The sequence below is a fragment of the Anas acuta genome, chromosome 14 (genome assembly GCF_963932015.1).
Source record: "Anas acuta chromosome 14, bAnaAcu1.1, whole genome shotgun sequence".
NCBI lineage: Eukaryota > Metazoa > Chordata > Aves > Anseriformes > Anatidae > Anas > Anas acuta.
The window spans coordinates 12384002-12398409 of NC_088992.1; the positions used below are offsets into that span (position 1 = coordinate 12384002).

The 14408-nt window shown below is 39.7% G+C and overlaps 1 protein-coding gene across 6 annotated transcripts in view; it reads left to right on the forward strand.

The window, feature by feature from the left end:
• LOC137864538 (protocadherin alpha-C2-like) overlaps positions 1-14408 on the forward strand; it is a 146493-nt gene that overhangs the window by 78392 nt on the left and 53693 nt on the right. The gene's annotated exons all lie outside the window — the stretch shown is intronic.

Sequence of the window (14408 nt, forward strand, 5' to 3'; positions counted from 1 at the left end):
AATCACACTAGTAAATGACTTGTCTAATCTGAGTTGTCAACTGGAATGCCTTCAAAGGATTTAGGGTAGTTGGTTTTGGACTGCTGTTTGCACTTTCATCTTTGTTTGTTTTAATTATATTATATATTTGTCAAGGGATTAGAATTAGTGAGTTTCTGTCTCCTCTTTTACAACGTCACGCTTCTCTACAAGGCATTCAATCTTTTTAATGCATCTCACCTTATTTGAAAAACTACAAGAAAAATTAACTTGAGTTAATGCAGAACATGGAAAGATGCCAGTTTGATCAGGGTCAGAGCATAAGTGTAGAATACACGTACACACTGAAGAGTGTTGTCATTTTGGAGCTCTTTGTCTGGTGAGGCCTTTTACTATTGCAATGATATGATTCAGGAAACATCTTTTCTTCATTCAGGCTCCTCAAAGAGGAACCAGATTATTCTGGAAAAAAAAAGAACTCTGAACTGATGGGCCTGGATCTGTAAGTCCCCACTGCATGAAAGAATAGTCCAAATCCAATGGGTCCTCTTTTGTATTGTTTATATTGTCATCTGGGAAATGGGACCAATGTTTTTTAATGTAGATAATTTAGGTTCTTGTGAAACTTTCAAAACAGCCGTTGTTGGAGTTTAACTTGATTTAAAAAACAAGAAAAAAACAAAAAATGCACGAGAGGATCTAATAGTAGTCTTCCACTACCTAAAGGGCATTGTAGTGACAGAAAAAGAGGAAATAGTTACAAGTTGCAGGAAAGGAAATTCTTGCTGGACATGAAGAAGAAATTGCTTGTTGTGTGAAGGGTGCAACCCAGGGACAGGACCCAGAATGGTGCTGGGATCTCCATCCTTTGAGGTGCTCAAACCCTGATTGGGCAAAGGCCCTGGGCAACCCAATCTACTCTGCTTAGAGTAGAAGATGGAAGGAGAGAGCTTCTGAGGTCCTTTCTAACCTATTATTTTTTTCCTGTAATTCTTTGCAATTTGGCAAAATGTTAACATTTAGAAGTTGTTTTAGCCTTTCTGAAAATGATGCCATTTTAAAAATCTGCACTGAGTTTACAGGGGTTCCTGATGTCTGTATATTTCCCAACAGATGCTCAAACTGTGAAAGATCTGGAATTCATGCCAGGACATCTGAACTCCTGTCAGATGCACAGCCAGTGGCTTCTGCTGGGTTGCACTGAGCTGTCTCCAGCAGTTACTACAGTGAAAATTATAGTCAATAACACAAGTTTAGGAAGCTCTACTTTGCCACACAGCCATGTGAACCAAAATACGTGTACCTAGCTTTAGGCAAAGTTTCATTGTCTGAAAGTAGCTTTGTACTTTTTTTGACTGTAATCTCAAGTTCTCTTTGTGGTGGTCTTACCCTGCTAGGCAGCTGATGTCCACCACAACGGCCCTCTCACTCCCCCTCCTCAAAGGGATTAAGGGAGAAAATATGATGAAAAGGGTTCAAGAGTTGAAATAAGGACAGGGAGATCACCCTAAAATTATCATCATGGCCAAAACAGACTCAGCACAGGGAGATTAGAGAAATTATTACCTGTTACTAACAAGCTAGACAAGTGAGAGACTCAAACTAAAAACACCTTTACCCCATATCCACCCTCTTCTACGTCTTTTCTCCAAGTTGTACAGGGGAATGGCGAATGGGGACTGCGACCAGTTCCTCATGCTTTGTCTCTGTTGCTCCTTCATGGTCACTCTTTGCCCCTGCTCCACATGGGATCCCTCCCGCGGGATGCTGTCCTTCCTGAACTGATCTTGCATGGGGTGCCCACAGGCAGCAGCTCTTCAAGAACTGCTCCCATATGGGTCGATACCTCAGGGTCCATCTATCAGGAGCAAATTGCTCCAGCACGGGTCCCCCATGGGTGGCAGCTCCCCCCAGGTCCCCTGCTCCTATGTGAGCTCTTTTCCATGGGCTGCAGCTCTGGCCCAGGGTCTGCTCCTGCAGGGGCTCTCCATGGGCCACAGCCTCCTCCAGGCCAGATCCACCTGCTCCACCGGGGGCTCCTCCACCCATGGGGGGGCTGCAGCGTGGAGATCTGCTCCGTGTGGGACCCATGGGCTGCAGGGGGACAGCCTGCTCCACCAGTGTCCTCTCCAAAGGCCACAGGGGAACTGCAGCTGCCTGCCTGGAGCACCTCCTGCCCTCTTTCTGCACTGATCTTGGTGTCTGCAAGGCTGGTTTTCACTCTTCCATTCCAGCTGTTGTTGCACAGCAGTTGTTTTTTTTTTTTTTTCTTCCTTTTCTTAAATTTGCTCTCATAGAGACACAAACAACATTGCTCATTGGCTCATCTCTGGCCAGCAGCAGGTCCTTTTGGAGCTGGCTGAAACTGGCTTTTATCTGACATGGGGCAGCTGCTGGGCTCTGCTGACAGAGGCCACCCCCGCATCCCTGCGACCAAAATGTTGCCATGTAAACTCAATAAGTGATTTTGATTTTTTTTTTTCCTACAGTATAACAAGTGTTTTCTAGAAAATAGAAAGCACTTATTTTAATAATTCAGTCCCCACAAGAAGTCTATATCTTACCTTTAAATTATTTTTTTTTCTCTCTCTTCTTATTAAATGGGAGTTCATAGGATAAATCAGCAGTATATAAATGATGAGCTTAATTATTTGTATCAGCTGATGGCCTTGTGCACTCAGGGTTCTAGGACTGTTGTAAGCAGGGAAGAGGAGAGATGTTCCATGTAGTGGTGTCCTTATTAAATGAGGAGGTGTGGAAATGGCTTTACTGCAGCTACTAGTTTGTATTGTGTAGTATAAGAATCTGTGGTGTATATGCTACATCTTATAAGGAAATACTACTCTTCCCTTTAAATGCTCTTTCTGCGGGCAAATTCACAGCTTTTGTTACTCTGTCTTGGACCTGTTGGTAACTCTAGCACTTGGTTGTTGGTAACTTTACTCTAGTAAAGTTGATGGAAAAGGATTAGAAGCAGTCATTGTAATCTGCGTCAGTGTTTGGAAAAAAAAACAAAAAAAAAACACAATAACATATTTCATCAGAAAGCTGGTGAAAGGAAATGTCAGTTTTCATACATGATACACGCTGAATAATTTTATCCTTCTATGTATGGTATTATTTGGGTATAATTTAAAAGGATACATTATGTGGTTTTCTCTCTTTTTTTTTTTTTCTTCTTCTAAGGAACATTTTGTGAATTTGTTGAAACCAGCACATAAGTAGACACATTAATGTAGTAGAAATATCTGCCAGATTTGACATATCACTAAGATTAAAGAATAAGAGGGAGGGCTGGTTTGTAGTGCACTTAGTTTAAGTATCATTCTAATTTAATATAAAATTCAATTTACTGAAAATCGTTGCTAATACTCCAAAATAAGCCTGTACCTACCTAGACCTATGCCTGCACTGTACTGTTAATACTAGTTAAGAGGTAGCTTTATTTGTGATGGTGGCCACTGCACCTGTCCATCCAAACTGAAGTCCTGTAAGTGAGCACCTGCAAGCATCTTTCACCTCACTTCACAGCCTGGGGTTTATTATCTGAGATTACACTATTGCAAAACTCATGGAAAAGTTTAAATTTTATAGTGGATCTAGTATTCAAGATTAGACAGCTTGCAGCTGTCAGTGATGCTTTTCTCACATTAGAGAAGGAATATGTCCTTTTGTTTAATGACACAGCACTTTTTTTTCTGGACCCAGAAGACTTAAGGAGTCATGATTGCCATTTCATGACAGTCCAAAGCATTGAAAAAGACAAAGACATTCAATTTGCAAAACCTTTAAATGTCCTTATTTCCTCCTAACTGATTCAGTAGAACAGAAGTCAAGATAGAGCCAGAGTGTCAAAGAAGTGAGTTAAAATAGCTATACTTTTTTTTTTTTTTTCTCTGAAAACACTGCCACATTTCTTCTCATGTATATAAAATACATTGTATTTATATAAATTACATTCTGGGAATAAGAGATTTTGGTGTGCATTCTGGAAGACTTCCATTGCTTGTGGCTATTTAAAATGCATCAAAATAGCAAACAAATATATATTACACTGTCTCGTGATACACTTTGTCTTGCTGTACCAAGGGCTTCCAGCCACCTTCACACAGATAGGAGAAATATGATATTTATCATCCATGATGCTGTACAATTAGACTGTTCATAGTGGATGTTTGGCTGCTGCTAATGCACAAGCCTGGCATGCTTCCAATAAAGCTGTGAGAATTTTATATATAAAATTGTTCTGTCTGAAAGAAACGCTTACTATTATAGTGTTGGATTACTTAATACAGTGCATTTTTAAGCTAATATTAATTCTTCTAAACAGATTGTTTTTCGAAATACTTTTACAGAGAGAGACTGCATAGTAGTAATTAGTGTATATATAGCATCTTGTGTTCAAGATGCATTTTTGTAGCAGTAGACCTATTTTGTTTATATGGAGGACATTTTGTTCTAGTCATATATGTGTCACCTGAAGAGAACTCTGTCACTTCAGCAGCAGATGAAAGGAGATTCAGAAATGTGAGCAACTTTCTAATTATTGTTGTTTTGTTATTGTTTGTTTGTTTAATGAAAGCGATTCAAATGACTAACTTGGAGTTAGGCACTTCTGTATTTCCGTCTCTTTCCATTATTGAGTGAAGGAAAACCTTGCAGAGTTTCAGGCTGTGTTCATACCACTGCTTAGTATAAAAGTGGTCTGGTGCTATTTATTATAAAACCCTCTAGGACTCCTGAGTGGTGATACATGTGAACCAGGGGTTGCCTATTAGACAAGTTTGACTGAACAGTTTGGTCATTTCTCAGGCTGAGAGTGGTGAAAATGTAGCTGAACTTTCCATTGAAAACTTTAGCAAGGCATATTTTGGAAAAAAGACTTGATATTTGTTAAGAAATAATCTTTGTGTCATGTTAGGTAACTGTTGAGGTCTCTCCTCAAGTTGGCTGAGTTATAAGCTTTTGAGAAATTCTTGTTCACTGAACTTGTTAGACCCTTGCAAGAGCTGGAAAGCTCAGTTCGCTCCAAGTCCTGCCAACAAAGAACCCTGTTTCAGCCAAGAGCTGGCAGGACCTTCTTGTAATTGCAGTTGTCTACTTGTGGTCCAGATCAAAGTTGGAGCTGGAACTGAGAAAGGAAAATGAGAACAGGAAGAGTGGGAGCAAAGGAAAAACGATGTCCAGGCCAGGACCAGGGAGTAGGGAAAGGGAGAGTCCCTAATGTCAGTGCAGAAGGTACAGGAATGCATTGCATAGGAGCCTGTGTTTCAGCTTGTGCCCCTTGACTCTTGTCCTTGTCACTTACACTAATTGGTAAGGATTTGGAGAGTGTAAGAATTTTTTTTTAGTAAGACTATCTGACTAAAGACCTTTCCAAATTGGGATGGTAAGGAAAGGTATGGAGTTAAACATACAGAGACATAAAACCTGACCTGTAAGCATTAATGAAGACAATAACCAGAAACAATGTCAGTCACAAGGATTGATGGGCAATCAAGAAAGTGCAGGCAAACTAGGATTTTGCAGCAGTTAAGGATGTAAACCTGAGGGTCCTACAGACAGTGGTTTGGGAGGCCATAGTGTGAGCAGTGTGTCTTTGCAGCAAGCACCAAGCTTGACTGGCTGGTGAACAGGGGACATGCGGGATGGGTTGAGGCTGGAATCCAGGCATGGGTGCTGGAGGAGACAGAGGGACTGTTCTGATCCTCAGGGGACCTGAGACCATGTGTGTGCTTGTGAACCTGGAGAGTGCTGTGTGTGTGCCTGCACCAGTGGCTTCTTGTCCCTTCAAGCCCCAGAGGAGGGGATGTCTATTGGAACTTGTGATTTATCTGGGTCCTGTGGGTGGGTGCTGTTCAAGGAAGAGCCATGTTTGTGGCAGTGTGTGTTACCAGCCCTGTGTGTTTCTGTTTACCTCAGCATCACTACTGGTTGAACTCACTAAGAGGAAAATGGCAGCCACATTCCTTAGCCTGGGCAGAGACCCCAGGTCCATGGACACTGAGCTCCAGCAGCCAGGCAGGAGGGTCCTGGACTGGGGCTGTTGAAAGCATCAGCAACTCCTATTATCTCTTTATGAAATGCAAATAAATGTTGGAACAGAACTAAAACAATTTATTTTAATGTAAGTGGGATTTTGTGAATAGACTGAGATGAGGAGGGAAGCTACCCAGAAGATGTGTCCATCAGTAAGAAAAATGTGTCTGAGGATCCATCAGTCAAATATGTAGTGGACCTGGGGGAATATTGAAAAGATGGTACTAAGAATATCAAGATCTGTTTTTTTGCCACTTCTGTTCATAAAAGATAGAAATTTTAAGAGATGTTGAGAAATGTTTGTGTGAGACTGAGCAAAGTAGAGTCTGTCAATTGGAATACATTAGAAGGGCTGGGTCTGTTTATGAAGTACTGTTTTATTCCCTAAGAGAAGCTCCTTTAGCTACTGAAGCTAAAAGCCAGTGCCTCTCAACTACAAATGGGTCGTGATGCATATAGACTGGTAAGAGAAGGAAGATCCTAATAATTAGGAAGAGCTTTTCACTGATGTCCAGCACCTACCAACTTCTAAGACTAAGTTAAATAGGAAAGGTGCCGAACAAAATGGTACCTGGTATGTCAGGAGATTCCCCAAAGAGTTTTCAGGTTATTCTTTACAAATATTTGTTTTGAAATATGTAACCCCCTAATATAGGCTCCAGACTCAGTCTGCTGTTCCTATTGCGTCCTTTCCAGGAGGAAAGGCAGGCTGCCTTTCTTGATCTCATGAACTTAGACTTTGTTGGTTAGATATTGGCTCTGTTTCCGCAGAAGATAAAAACACTGCTTGCCCTGTCTACTCTGGTAATGGCTGGGGACATGTGACCTTCTTCTCCGTGGATTGTACTTCAAGATCTCTAAGTTTTGGCTGTTTGTGGAGAATGATGTTTTGACTAGTGCAAGGAAATGGTACTGATTTCAATGGATACATCTGATATCATCATCAGAGCTTATCATCAGAGCTCTGTCTTTTGTGTCCTGCTCTGGTATCTCTGTTCATGGATGGAAAAAATAAACTGAGCTCAGCCGAGTTGTTAAAAGCTGCATGTCTAGTGTCACTTGAAGTGTGCTAGGACTAACAGATGTATCCCTGTAAGGTTGGCAGATACAACCTGTGCTCTTCTGGAAGAGCAGCTGAGCACCAGGCAGGATACTCTGCACGCTGCCTCACAGCAGCCATTGCCTGCTGTTGCAGGAACAGATACATCCAGTATGGGTCTTCCCTCCATACAAAATAATGAGTTTGCTGCATGAAAAATCTGTACAGAATGTGTAAGGCAAATCTGCATTAATACTGTAGTACTAGTTAGTGGTAAACAGTAGATATAGTCTAGCTTTTGAAAGAATATTTTGTTTTGTCAGCCACTACAGCCTATTCAGTAAGGACTCTTGTGCTCAAGGAATACTGAACTCTTACTAAAGTCAAAACACAAATATTTGGTGTCACAGAGGTTTTAAGAATCCCGAAGAGAAGTTTGAAAACGTATATGCTTAGTATCTAGTTAAAAACAAACAAAAAACACCCAGTTTTCTCCCTTCGGTACCCATTACCAATAGTAAATTTTACATATGTATATGTACATACTTCCTTAAGAATATCCATGTATACTCTGCAGTAGTGCTTTAAGCCTTTTAGTAGCCATTTGAGCCCAGATATTGCTGACATCTTAGGAACCAATTAAGAACTTGCCAGAAATCATGAAGCCCTTGATATAACTGTCAACAGAACCCAGTTCTCCTGACTTCCTGCTTTTATAGCATGATCATGAACTTCTGTCACCATCTCACTTTTTTCTTGTCTCATTTTCAAAACCCTCAACTCAGCTCCAGGGAACTTTTTTCCTCTTCTTCTTGCTGTCTGACAGCCAGCATTTTTAATTCCTTCCTCTGGGCTACTGGTCATCATCTGCCCCATTCACGTACCTTGTATCTTCCCTTTTCTTTGCTTCCCCTTTTAAGTACTCTGTCTTGGATTCTCTTATTTACTGTAGATTGGAGGTGAGCTTGTTGCACTAGTAAATCTGAACAGTGCTATCTCAGCATTGCTGTAGCTTGGCTTAAATGCCCTGAACTGGGTAGGTATGTTCAGTAGTGTCATCTTCTTACTAACTTGATCACTGTTTCACTCAGGCTTGTCAATCTGTACAATGTTGTGCTGTCAAGCCCTGTGTTAATACTGTATATGATATTACAGTACTTGTATTTTCTATGGTCTGTTCACCACTGCCTCTTTCTCTTCTGCTGTTCCCATCTGCAAGATGCTGCTGACTGCTCCTATATCATCTCCCTCTTGCTGGGCTCCTTGCAACTCCTCCAGCTACCTGGAGCTATTCCTTGTCCTGTTCTCCAGCAGCAATAGCAGCAGCAAGTGCTAGAGACTGTGAGGAACTCCAGAGAAGGGTGCAGGAGCTGGTTTTGATGTCTATATACATGTATGTGTGGGGAAGTAGATCTGGAGTTGGTACAACTGTGCCTTTAACCCTCTCTGGGTTGTAGAAGTTACTGTTCTTTTCTGAGCCTCTCCACATATTTTATTTTAATTTATTTATTATTATTAATTTTCCCTTGGTTCCAGCAAGGTTTACAGCATCTTCTGGCTATTGCTATGACTCAGCTTTTTAAATAGAACCTTCACCCTCTCAGGACCTGACCTCATGTGCAAACAAGGTCTCACAGAGAAGAATCTAGAATTTATGTGTAAGAAATTAATATAAGAGAACTGAATGCAAGATCTCAAAGAAGGAAAAGTGCAAAAATCCTGCAAAATCTTTAAAATTTCCCACTCTTACTCATTCTCTTACAGATTTTGTTCACTCACACTCTCATAACCTTGTACTCACCGGGATCAGCTCATGTACCTGCTGGTCACAGGTGACTAGGATCAGAATTTCTTGAATTTCACAGTTCTCTGTCATCTGTGTATTTTAAGGTTCTAGTTCTCTTCTCCATCTTTTTGAGACCTTATCTTGGGTCATTTTGTTTGTCTTAATTCATTCAAATGAAATCTCCATACAGGGTACTCTGTAGCAATTAATGCATACTTTCCCTATTAGTCCTTCTTTTTGTATTTTGTGTGCTTTCACAAGTGCATTTTTTGTATTCATACCTCAGTCATACTAATCATTCATTTTTTAGTCAAATTTCTGCATTTAACAGAAAAGGTAATAAATGATGAGAGGTAAAATCACATGGATTACAGAAAGGAAAACCTCAGATTAGTTACAGGTCATTAACTCAAACTATTGATACAGTCTTCATAAGAAATTATAAAGCAAAATTTTTGCTGTTTTTATGCACAGAATTATTGGCAGATGATCTTTTGGCACATTATCAGGTACTACTTCTAAGTGCACAGTTAGAATCCAATTCTCTGTGCAGTTTTGGTAACCTTATTGTTAATCATGACTGAGATTGTAATGGTACAGTATAAAGTGTCTGGAACAAGTGAAGAGGGGAAAAAGAACCAACTTTTGCATGACTGTTCAGGAAGAAGGTGTGAGATCTTACAGTGTTCCAGGACCCCAAGGAGAAACAAAAATGTAAATCAAAGTCATTGGCAGAAGGTGTAAGTCAGGGTCAAATGCTGCTCCCAGTTCTGCTGAGTAAGAAAATCAATTGGTCTTGTGCTGGTGTGAGATAATTTCAGCAGCATCTGCAGTAATAATATTTTGTTCACCATGGATGTGGTTATACCTTAAAAATAGTCCAAGCACAACACAGTTTGGGCAGATGCTTTTCTTTTTAACAGGATTTGAGGTGAAATCTTCTAAGCTCAGAAATGCCTGCTGAGAACGTAGCAAACAAAACAAAATATCTCCCTGCCCTACTTTCTCTGCCCAGCCACTCCTGTGCAGACACATGAAATATGAAAAGCTGTGGAACAACGGACATTGGGTTACTGGTCTCATAAAAATCCTCACAGAGGCAGTATGTTTTTTGTTGCTGGTGATCTAATCTGCTCTTGCCTTTTTTATGGCTCTCAGCTGCTCTGTGAAATAGTTAATGGATTTTTATTTTCTGACAATATACTTAGGACCTTAGTACGTGTATCAGAACCGTAGGCCAAAACCTGCAGCTGAAAGCTCAACGACAAGGCTGAGGAGAGTGAAGGACTATTAGTTACTTGACCATGTTGCCAGGCAAAGTCTTTCCTATTTGTGCTAAAAGCTGGGTAAATTTCTGCGATGGAGCTTTTTCTCTATCATTTGATCACAGAGTGAAGTTTATTCCTTCTTACCACATGGAGAACTGCAAATCTAAAAAAAATGACTAATGGTGAGGAAGCTGTGAAAGGCTAGAACCAGCTATGTAGAGGTTCACCCTACAACATATCTGGGTGTTCTGTCATGGCAGCCACACTAAATACAACCTGTACCCAACCTGCCTTTGTTGTAGCGAGCTCTGGAAGCCCAGAGAAATGCTTTTGTTATTCCTTTGGTTGCTCATCCATTCTGGAGTAAAGACCTTACCTCTTAGCTAAGTAGTTCTGTGTGCTCTAGCTTAGAGACAGTACCACAGTAGTGACTGATCCTCTGGCTGTGGAAGACATGGGAGCTGTGTCTGAGTGCAACAGCCAAGGCTAGAGGTGATGATGTGCCTCACTTTTACAGTTTGAATTGTATAGCTCTAATGATTTAATTTTCTGGTAAATTTGACACTGACTTTTTCCAACATCAAAGAAAAACAGCAATTAAATAGTTAATCCTAGAATGAAGCCTTGAAAAGCAAGGTCATTCCAGACACTTTTAAACTCTGCTTAAGTATAATTTGTTCGATTAATTTGAGAAACTGCTGATGTTTAAGGCAGCTCTGCAGAATTCAGTACAGTAGCATTTGGGGTCTGATTTTAAATTGAGAAAATCTGTTCTTGACCACTTCAGTTCTGCTTTACATGTTTAGCTTCAGGAGCAAGTTGTAGCTTGCTGCTATGTAAGAATATGGTGGTTTGGGACAGACACTTGCAGCTGTGTTAACCTCCAGGTAGCTTTGAAGTGTGTGCCAGAGAAGCCAAAAGGACTCTCAGCGGCTGGAAGAAATTTAGAGAAATGTGTACAATGCTTAATTGTAACTATTGGATAATCCAGCTTTACATCGTGCACGTTAGAGTATTTGTGTCTGCAGGCAGTATGTTGAATGCATATTGGAATGCATTCCTGTACAGGGAATAAACTCAAACCATTTAAGTCACATTTAAGTTGACAAGTTGAGACTGAAGTTACACATAGGTCTACTTTGCTAAGAAAATGTACTTGGTATTAGCAACCCAGTGGAATAGGTTAATGTATGCTTCACCTGGTGTTGTATATTTTTGGAAAACAGCAGGAAGCAGAGTAGTAGTGGATGTGAGGAGTGTCTTTTTTCTTTTTGTCTTTTTTTTTTTTTTCCCTTCTCTTATTTAGCTAGCAGGTCTGCTACATTTTAGGTAACCTGAAAATGTGTTACTGATGGGTTAGGCAAGTCAATAGAAAAATGTTACAGTGAAAGAATCTTTGAATACCAACAGTGTGAATTTAGTATCCTGTACAAGTAGTAATCCTGCTACTCAGTAGTTAGCACAGTAACTTTGCTAAGGAAGAGATCTTCACAGTGGCTTTTTGTGCAGTTCTGTGTATTTGAAGTCAGTGTTATTACCCAGATATGGGGCTCAATAAATTAAACATTGAAAGTAAAGCTTAAGATATGCTTTTATATCTTGAATAGATAATTTCTGATTTGATATACTTTTGTGGATAATGAAATTCATGGAGATGCTATTAGAAAATGCAGCAAACCTGGAAAAGATATTAGGTGAGCAGTAGGCCAAGAATTAAAAGTGCAGATGAAGGAGAAAGCAATGACTTTCAGAAAAAGCGGAATCTGATCTAGCACAAGATGTACAGTTTATAGTTAGAGCATTGACAGTCAATACTTTTAACGTGGTCAAAGACAAACTTAGGTCATCATTAAAACAGTGGGGAAACAAACCAACATTATTGCCAACTCCTTTTCGGATCCAGATTAGGATGTTTCAGATTTAGATGGTTATCTACTCAGAGACAGTTAGGAGTAAGCAAGGAGTAGAAACAAATTTAATAGATGTAACTCACTATATGTTTTTTATAGGAGTGAATACACAGCACTTGTGTAGTCTTTTGTCATTCAAACCAGAAATCATTTGCTAATAAGTGAGAGGCATTGACAGGCTCTGGAGAAAATGCTGTCAGTCATTCTCAGCAGTCAATAAGGTGGCTGACTGTTCCTCATATTACTCCTTCTCTGTACTTTTTATTCTCACTCTCTATTTTTATACTAGGTCTCTATTTCCCTTGGTTCAGTGCTACTGTATGATGCTTAGCTTCCTACTTTACCTGAGGTTTGCAGACAAAAATGAGGGGAAAAAAAGAGACATCAGGAAAAAAAGAGATATCAGCATCCCTTATCAGCATAATTTTGGAACACAGTAAATTTCTCATATATCCAGAAGGAATATCATAAATGTCCTAGGACATTGAGGTGAATAATATGATAAATCAACATAAAGAGAGAAGAAGAGTGGATAAGCCAGGAAAAATGAAAGAGGTAGGAGGACTGACAGAAGATGGAGTAGAAAATGAATGAATGGACTAGAGGTAGAAGATGGGAGAAAAAAAAAAAAAGAAAAAAAAAAGAATAGAATAGAATATTTTCTGGAAAGAGACAAGATGGAGAAAGGGACCAAACCAAAAACAAACAAACAAACAAACAACAAAACAAAACAAAACCAAAAAAACAAAAAACAAAAAACACAAAAACAACACACAGAACAAATATTTAAGAAGGAAAATAGACAGATAGGGAAAGACCAAAGAGAAAGATGTGTTTAAGAGACAGACTGAGAACAAGAAGACAACAGTTTTTGAGCTATCAGTCCAACTTGGATGAGTTAGGAGAGCTTAGTAATCATCAACAGAGACATTGACTCTAAAAAGTTTTAAAATGTAGCAAAGAATAAAAAGTGTTATTGCAAAGGTAGTGAGATAGTTAGATTTGTACCAATATAGAAAATGGATTTATGGAAGCATATGAATGAACAGAATCAATCCAACTGAGCAGTTCGTCACAGTACCTTTTTCAAACAGGGGAGAGGCAAACTGAATGTAAAAAGGTGACTTGTCAGCAAGTAATCCAAGTGCAGAACATGAGTGGAACAAGGTAGCAAAGAAATTGGGTGTAGAAACAAGTTTACATTATCACAGGGAAGCATTTTGCAGTATTTTTAGAAAGAGGGAGAATCCCATGTCCTCAGAAAACCCCATGCAGAGAACACAGACCAGATCTGGTTCAGCTGCAGGGTTTGTTCAAGGGGTTGCTGCTCAAGTGGCTCTGTTCTCAATGCAGAGCCTGCTCACTTGTATTCCAGGATCTCTGAGCTCATGTGGCTGAATTGTGACTGATGGAGGTTTATCAATCCGCTGCAAGATATAAATCCTTTTCATTCCCACATTTATGCTGCCTTATCACCTCTAGGTGGTATTTTTGTGATCAAATAGTACTTGAGGCATGGAGAGTCCCCAGAAACAATTTAAGGCCCTACACATACTCTTCTTCAGATGAGGTGTGGATGGGTGGGGTGCACAACTGATATAAGTGGGGTGCAGAAGAGTACAAGAATCCCAAGAGAGCCAACTGAAACATGGGGTTGGGCTGAAGAAGTAGTGTGTGCCCCTTCAGATTAGCAGGATATTCATTCCATAGATTTCCAGAGTACCCTTGAGCTAGAAGATGGTGCTGCAGTCCAGCACCTCACTGGAAAAACTGTAGGAAACTCCACAAGTTTGAGTCATTCTCTTACTGTTTACAGGCATTGTTTTCAACTGTGGTTAATGTAATCTGGCCTGTGACTGATGGTTGCTTCTTTCCACATTACTTGATTTAGTTAAAAGTAAAGCAGACAGTTCATAGGCACTACATACAAGTGGGCATATACAGAGAAAATCTATTTTTTTCCCTACAAAATAACAAAACTTACCTGCTTGTTAATGGTTGAATTTTGTGGATTCTCTATACTTTTCTCCATGTATTTTGCATATTGTTTCATCTGTAGGCAACAATTCTGTGTGCCAAGAGCATTTATATAATATTAATCTCCTTGTTGCTAAAATGTACATGCTGACAAAACTACATAATAAAATCTACAGCCTGATCCTCAGAGCTGTGATTTCCCACAGATTCAGAAAGGACATTAAGTCATTGGATGTCATATTTGAGGGATGTGTTTTACTGAAGGTGAAATTATTTACAAAGAAGCAAAATGTCTTCAGATGTCAAAATTCCTTGGAGTTCTTCAGTTAGCACCATGTACAGTCACATCTTCCTATTTTCTACTACTGCACTGAAGAAAATAGAACACAGATTTATTGCAGCTCAAACAA